This window comes from Centroberyx affinis, unplaced genomic scaffold, assembly GCF_046629955.1.
Source record: "Centroberyx affinis isolate AG114_WGS23_722 - 3 ecotype Tasmania unplaced genomic scaffold, CSIRO-AGI_Caff_v1 ptg007186l_1, whole genome shotgun sequence".
In the NCBI taxonomy this organism is placed as follows: domain Eukaryota; kingdom Metazoa; phylum Chordata; class Actinopteri; order Beryciformes; family Berycidae; genus Centroberyx; species Centroberyx affinis.
The window spans coordinates 113,047-121,518 of NW_027283635.1; the positions used below are offsets into that span (position 1 = coordinate 113,047).

Sequence of the window (8,472 nt, forward strand, 5' to 3'; positions counted from 1 at the left end):
GCCGCAGCAGGGGAGTGTTGCAATAGTGGCAGACCCAACACGCCCTAATGCAAATATGATGCCAGTAATAGGAAACATTTGTGTTTTTGCTATTATTGGTTGTAATTTCTAAAATGCACCTATAATGTACAGAATTCAGAAAGGAGTATTTAAAAAAAAAATCATACCATTAACATTATCAGATTCTGATCAACAGCTCCTTAATTTCCCTTTCACACCAGAGGAGGTTCCTGCAGTTGTTAAATCTACACCTAATAACAGGCACCAGGACCAGACAGATTCCCTGGAGAATTCTCAGCCCAATTTTCCTGCCTATGATTGAATAATAGTCAAACAGCCTCTCTGCTGCTAACACTGGATACATAGAAGGCGTTTGACAAAACTGAGTTGACTTTTCTGTTCTCTGTTTTATCAGAGTGGGCATGTGTATAAGAAGAAATGCAAACATAAAACTACAAATTTGTAACATAAAATATCACTTTATGCAGATGACATTCTTTTATATGTTGATCCTGAAAATGCAATGGGCAAGCCACGACAAGGCAAATTTATTTATATAGCACATTTCATACACAAAGGAAATTCAAAGTGCTTTATATGCGATATATGGTTTCCTGTGAATATAAAAATGCTGTAGCCTTCTTTGTTGTTCCATATATGGAAGGAAAATATCTATAGAGTTGAATGCTGTAATCACTGTAATGACTGGAAGTCTTCATCCTCTTGGGTTTGTGTCTGGGATTCTTATGTTGTTTCAAGATTTAAACCTGTCCTGTACAACAAGGCCAACAGCACTGCAAGAGGGTTCACATCACAATAGTAGCCTAAGATCTGGCATATCACTGTGAATAAAATCTAATTTTACACTTTGGTTTTGTACAAGGTGGTTTAATCACAAACCCCTCTGATGTGTGTATTTTCATCATCTTCAAATGTGAGGTTAACAAATGCGATCCCATTTTGAAATTCATGTAGGCCTATTGTTGATTTTCCATGTTTTACTTTTGTTTAAGTACATAGTACTTATTTAGTCTGATCTTCAGACTGAATGTCTATCTGGTTCCACTCCATTATTCAGATGAGATTTCCTCCTCGTTAGCCGTTTTTGTGTGGGGAGGTCGATTTTCCACAAACCAATCACGAGTGACTGACGTATCCTGATCTTATTAAATGAAGCTTCAGAAACCCTTGCCAGAGTTCAACTAAAACTGAAGTAGGTTTTATATTAAATTTATATTGTATTAAACATTGGCTTTTCTTAAATCCATACACTGGATATTGTACATAAAATGTGAGTGTTTATTTCTGCAAGTGCCTTTTCACAAGTTGTTGAACTTCATATAACTGCTTGAACTTGAACCACAGTTTGTTGGTAACAGGTTTGAAACACCAGGCCTGGTATCTGTCAGTATGAAAAATGAGGAACTGAAATAATCAGTCAGCTAGCCTAGTGTACTTCCTTTACCATGTGGTGAGTACAAGGGCGTAGCTTTGGTTTGAACATTGGGAGGGGTTGAGACGCATAGACCCTGACAACACCAACCCTCTAGGGGGGTCCGGGGGTATGGCCCCCACGGGAGATGTTTTTTAAAGAACAGCTGTGAAATGATCATTTCTGGTTTAGGGGGAAAATACTTAAACAGACTTTACAGTATTAAATAAGAAACTGACCTGGAAAACCTACAGTCATCCCAACGTTATAGCAGCCTTTTTCCATTTTATCTTTGTTTTGGTTGTACCGCTATGTCTGTGATTGCCACTATTTTTTCCAAAACAGATGTAGGAATGCCTACAGGTTGAACAACTGGGTTGAACTTTCTGTCCGTCAAAACGGATGGAAATCTGACGGAGATGGACGCATCATCAGTCCTGTCTGGATAATAGACAGCTCTTTTTGAAAATGAATTGAAATGAACAGAGACGGACAGACACAACGGATCAGTGTCGCCGCGGCTAACGTAACTTAAATACCACAAGTGATAACGTTACCTGCTGTTAAGGTTTGTAGGGCAGCAGAAGACGTGGATATCTGTAAATTGGCGGAGAGTGGGAGTCAGTGGCATTTATCAGTGTGTGGGACTGAATGTGGCATTTAGCCCATAGACGAGAGGCCAACTCTTAGTCAAAGACGCCATCTAGAGGCCATCTAACGAAGTGACATCTAATGAAGCGACAGATATATGACTGACTTCAATGTGTGAACAGAGTGCAGAGCCAGAAAATGTTGAATATAGACAGATAGATGATGAGCTCCCATGCAGATGACAGAAACAGACCTGAATGAGGAATGAGGAGGAATACAATTGAATTGCAACATGTTTTCTATAGAGCAAAGTTCAAATTGAGAGTGACTGTAATGGAGCCTCTGGTGTCCATATTAGAGGTCCGCAGCTCTTGGCAATGCCCACACAGCTATATGACTATGATATAGGATTACTAATCCTACTACTGCCAAGACTAATACTAATTGTAACACTAATACAAAATATATACTTAAATTAAGATTGCTTGGTTGATACGGAAAAGTCCTTAACGGTGTGCTTAAAACAGTCCCTTCTAGGAGTATCTATTTTTACTGCCTTATTATATATGCACATGAACCTTAGAAGTCTCACCTGTCCTGCTCAAATCCTCTTTCAATATGAAGGAAGAATACACACCTCTCCTCCATTCAGTCTATGTAACACACAAAGGCAATTGGTCGTGTTTGTGACTACTTAAGTGAGACTGAAAAACTTCCTTTTTCTTCTAACGCCTCAGCGGCAGGGTGTTTTAGGGTGAACAGTTAGAAATAGAGGAGTTTTTCTGAAAGGGGCGACTGGCTCAGCTGAGGGTGAACAGAGACATGGAAGCTGTGATTGGACTGTTGATGGTGCTACTTGGAGTCTCTCATGGTGAGCTGCCACATATTAATATTCATGATTGTATATTGTGTGAATAAGCTGCTTTGTGTTGAACCAGTAATCCATAATGGTGAATGAATATAAATACAAGAAAATTATTGATAAAGTATAGTCATGAGTATAGTTTAATCTTCATCAGAGTGTGTTCTGAAGCTGAATGAGCTTCCCTGGCTGGAAATGAGCTGTGTGTTCTGGAGAACTGCCCACTTTTGTTGATAAATTAATTTACAAAAATCAGTTACCAACTAGTATGAAAGTGATATTTGAGATCCTTTAACGTTCAATAGCTTTTTACTATTCAATTATTTTGTAGTAGCAATGGTGTAGGAATTCAGGGATGAATTCACATAAGTATGTATTGATATCAGTATCACAAGTACAGCCCACTGCACATTAATGTATTAAATGAGACTTTCAGGACTGGACATCTTGACCTTTGACAGTTCCTATCTTTGAGTATAGAAGATCAACAATACTACGAGGATTAACTCAATCACAAAATGTATTACAATGAAAATAGTCATGAATAATCAAATAATATTGAGCAGTATAGATATATAGTAAGACATAGAATCAGTTTCAAGAACATATTAATGTCTCTGCATGACCAGGAGTAAAAAACTCTAGCATTGGAACTTCCAAGGCGAGACAGTGGGAGGCTGCAACAGTCTCACCATTTAACCTCTTCCTCCCTGCCACCCCCGCCACTGGGTCCATCATTACAAACAGGTTGCACGACCAAGCTTTGTTCAAACCCACAGAACTTTATTTTAAATTCTAGTCAAGATAACGATAAGTTTTCCAAAGACACCAAATGTGTCATGCTGAATCACAGGCAAATGTGTAGAAAATGATGCATAAACATCTACATTTTTTCCATTTGATGTAATGATGCAGCCATAAAAACATGGCATCTTGTATTTTAAATATTTCATTCAATATCAGCAGCTAGAGCTTCAAGAAAGCGTTGGAATGAGCAGAATATGGATGTGACACTGTTGTATAAGAAGTTTTTTTTTTTCTAACTTTGAAGCTGCGTAAGGGGAAATTTCAAGTCAGCTAAAGTCAGGGAACGTGGGGTTAATGAACAGTCTCAGGTGTTTGTGTGGCTGTGTTTCCCAAGAAGAACCTCCTGTCTGCATACTGTGGTCTGACAGAGTCAGTTACAGCAAACCTGTTACTCACAATATACCCCTATACACTTTTTCATATTCAATACATGAATATTTCCCCACACCTAAAATCTTGGATATGGATATTGAGTGTGATATTTACTTTTTTGTCTTATTTTTCTGAATTTCTAGGTGAGGAAACCTACTGTGACGGCAGACAGGATGGAGCTCAATGTTTCGGAGCTCTGGGAGGAACTGTGGTTCTCCAACTGATCACTCAGGCCTCCAAATCGTATAAATACAAATGGATAAAGAACAGATATTTCACAGTTTTCATGGTGAAAAATAATAAGGTTCTGGTTAATGAGTTAAAAAACAGATCCTCTTTTACTCCCAGTAATGGAACTTTTAGGATAAGTAACATCAGCTGGACTGACAATGCTGAATATTCCCTTCGCATCTTTGATGTATATGGAAGGGTAATCGCAACGCAAAAACTACAACTGTCCCTTCAAGGTAAATAAGTACTTTTATTTATGAACCCGTGGAGAAATTAGTAATAATGATAGGCCACATATTCCAGTATCTCATAGCCACTTGTCAATTTGCAGCACAAAGTAGAGGACATGTTGTCTCAGATTGGAATACTCAATGTCAGTAATTTAACTGTCAGCAATATGATGTGTGATTAATATATACATTTATAATACAATGTCAGTAATATAATGTTAATTATAAATAAATTAGTACAAAAATATTCTGCAATATTAAACTACTTGACAAATTCTTATCCTATGTGTATATTTTACCATTGCAAACAAATGCACATGTGAAAATAGAAGCATTGTACATGAATATAGTTGTACATCAGTGTTGTCATTTGAAAAATCAATTTCTCCAATTTTGGTAATTTTCATGTTTTCACCTCAGTTGAAGTATTACATACATTTTCCAACCTCTTGGGTTTTATGAAACCCTTTCAAAACCCACTGGATGAACCCCCCTAAAAAAAACAAAAAACATGGTGGTCAAGCTAAACACAAGGCTGTTCTTCTGAGTTCCTGAAAAGTTTTTGTAGATACAAGATTTTCACATAACAGTGATGACACACTGACTTCCACCACGTGACTGTAAGGAATTGCATTGTAAAAGCTGACAAAGGTTCTGGCAAAGTCAAAACTGATCTGAGTCTGTTCCCTTCAGCCCCTGTGTCCTCCCCCCTGCTGGCCTCTGAGTGTCTGTCCCAGCAGGAGATGAGGGTGTCCTGCTCCTGTGAGGGGGACAGTCCTCAGTACAGCTGGACTCTGAACGGACACACACTGATGGACGCTGAGCTCCTCTCTGGTGATAATGAGACGAACAGCATCACTCTGAAACCAGGCCTGTCAGGACAGCTCGTCTGCTCGGTCAAGAATCACGTCAGCATCGCCACTGCAAGCAAGAACATATCAGCCTGTGAAGGTGAGCCAGAACGTGACTATGAAAATGTGTGAAGCTGATGAACATGACACTGATTATGATAACACTGCAGACTCACCATGGGTACTCAGTCTGCATGCACATGCCTACCGTGTTCTCATATTCATTGAATGCACCTTATCCAATGGGACGTACGTACGTATCGCAGTGGGTGCTTGCAGCCACAAATAGCCTGTGTATTAAGCCAACAATAACAGCCACAACCACAATCCAAGAAACTGAAGCATCCACCATGGGTAAGCAGACTGGCATCCTACTGTCCTTTAGACCCTCCACTCAAATCAGACCCTCCAATCAAACCGTGGCTCTCCCCAGCACAGACCCATGGTACATTAGTAAGATGGTTCATTTTGCTGCAGTGGTTTCATTAATGTAATTAGGGGTCCCAGCACGAAGTGCTGGGAACCCTATTGTTTTTGTTCGGATTATTATTATTCCGCTTCTTCTTCTTCTGCCCTAAAAGTATCTGGATCTCAGAAACCGTAAGAGCTACAGGGACCAAACTTGTCAGATACGTCGAAAGTCTCAGCCGCTACTCAGGCAACGAAACCCAAGTCAATTAGCCTCATGGTGGCGCTATAACAAGTAACTTTATGGTTCTTCTGTAACTTCTGAACCGTATGGGCCACAATCAAAATTCCTTTCCCTGGATTCCTTGGTTCATTCTGCAACCATCCATACAGGCCCCGCCCATTTCTGCCTAACTAGATTTTCCGCCATTTTGAATTTTGTCCAAAACTGTTTTTTCGCTACTCCTCCTACAAATTTTGTCCAATCATCCCCAAATTTGTGACACAGCATGTCTGGACTGTCCTGCACAAAAGTTATTGAGCAGTTTTTTGATATTCCACACCGTTTTCATATAATCGACTTCCAAATTTGATCAACTGTCATGGGTGGGGCCTATTTCACAAAAATCACCATAACTCAGGAACGCATTGTCCTATGGTAACCAAACTTGGTACATTTGTGCAGGTATGTAGTCTGAGCTAATATGAAAACAATTGTGTCATTTTGCCTATAGGGGGCGCTATAGCAACATTTCAATAACCATAACTCGGTGACTGTAGATCATAGGAACAAAATTCCTTGATTGCTGGATTCCTTGGGCCAAGTTGCATCTATCCATATAGGCCACTCCCATTCCATCCTACAAGATTTTCCACCATGTTGAATTTTGTCCAAAACAGTTTTTTCGCTTCTTCTCCTACATATTTTGGCCAATCACACGCTCACAGCATGTCTGGACTGTCCTGCACAAAAGTTATCGAGTAGTTTTTTGATAGTCCATACCGTTTTGCTACAACTGGCTTTCAAAATTTGTAGGCAAGGCCTAATATACAAAAATTACCCAAAGTCAGGAAGTTGTTGGCCTACCTTAAATAAATTTGGTATATATGTGCACAGGTCAACTCTGAGGTAGCATGCAACATTTGGTGGTATTGTAACCATAGTTGACCATAGTTAAAATACTCTAAGGCTCTAAATAGCCTATAGCTTGGACAGTCTCATTACTTGGCCCTATTTTTTTGTGCTGCCTCCATTGCCCCCCAGTGGACTCAGTAGCCTAATAGTTAATGAATAGGTCTACCATGCAAAAGATCACAGGTTCAAATCCTGTGGCTAATGCTGTCTCCTCACACCACTAAGCTTGTGATAACTAAGCATAATGTCTTAAGTTTCTAATTTTTGGACAAATGACCATATGAAAAGATTAACTTGACAGAAGTCACAGGCCAACACAAAAGCCGGTGTTAGACTGCATGTCCAAACTTCACAACATGTCAGTTTTTGTGTGTGTCTTTCTACCTTCTGTAATGTTTTGTCTATCTGTCTATCTTATCAAATTGTGCTTGGACCCCTCAATCGCCGCTTGCGGCTATATTTTTCATTTTGTATTTTTCCTTACATCTCCTTGAGTCCACATTTGATTAACTTAACACCTGATCTCTTGTCATTTGAACAGAGCACATCCCGGCCATAGCTCGTTTACTGTCAGCAATGGTATTTCTCTTAGTGTCTGTGGTGGGAATCTGCTGTGTTCGGATGAAAATGAAAAACACAACAGCTCAAGGTCCAAAACAACTTTTTTCATCATCATTACATTTAGAGTGCTATAAGAATTTCATCTTTTGCATGTACAGTAGTGTTGTGCAGATACAGTATATGTAGCCAGCTGTAGAGGTGGGATATTCAGAAACCAATATGCTGTAGTTTACCCTCAGATGTGTTGATCTTAAGTTGAACCCAACAGACAGTATGGCTTACATTGAACACATACCTTTGCTTGTTACCACTGGGCTTGTGTAATCATGTCATGTTTAATATATGTTTGGGCCACCGATTGATCTCCTTCCCTCCTCTCCACAGATAGTGAAAATGCCCAGGATGCAACCTACGCTAACATCAGGATCGAGTATGGCAGAGGCGGAGACAGGATTATTTACATGGGGGGTCCAGAGGGTGGCCAGGTCTAGCATTTTTGGTCCAAAGACCATCAACACAAAAGTGTAGCTATAATGCTAACTATAAAGATATGATTGTTTTTCAGATAAATATTGGGAAACCCTTGGGTTGAATTGCAATCTTCCATCTCCCTTGAACACATGACTGTTTTTCATCTATTGTGTGGCCAGAATTCAGAAATATACAAACAAACAATCATCAGATCAGTTTCTATTACTGTAAGGACTCACTTGGCTTGTACTGTCTATATCAGGACAATACAGGCAGTATGTAGAAACATTTACTATTGTCATTCCATCTATACATAAGAATCAACATTATTGACCAAATAGCATGTGAATGCAATGCTGTTTGGCATCGAGGATGTCGGAGCTTCCCACCAGCATGTGAACGCACCAGAAGACATGGAGACTTTTCAAATCAATTAAATACCACAAAACATTTCAGTAACTTTGACAAAAACACACCCAGGCAGGATGTTCACTGTGATGGATCTCAAGCAAGTTCCCAGT

At 39.5% G+C, this 8,472-nt stretch overlaps 1 long non-coding RNA gene across 1 annotated transcript; it reads left to right on the forward strand.

Moving 5' to 3' along the window:
- The first annotated feature begins 5,384 nt into the window (after window positions 1-5,384).
- LOC139639364 (uncharacterized) lies at window positions 5,385-8,472 on the forward strand. The gene is made up of 3 exons (XR_011694864.1): window positions 5,385-5,476; window positions 7,461-7,568; window positions 7,865-8,472. It is a non-coding gene; the product is annotated as an uncharacterized lncRNA (long non-coding RNA).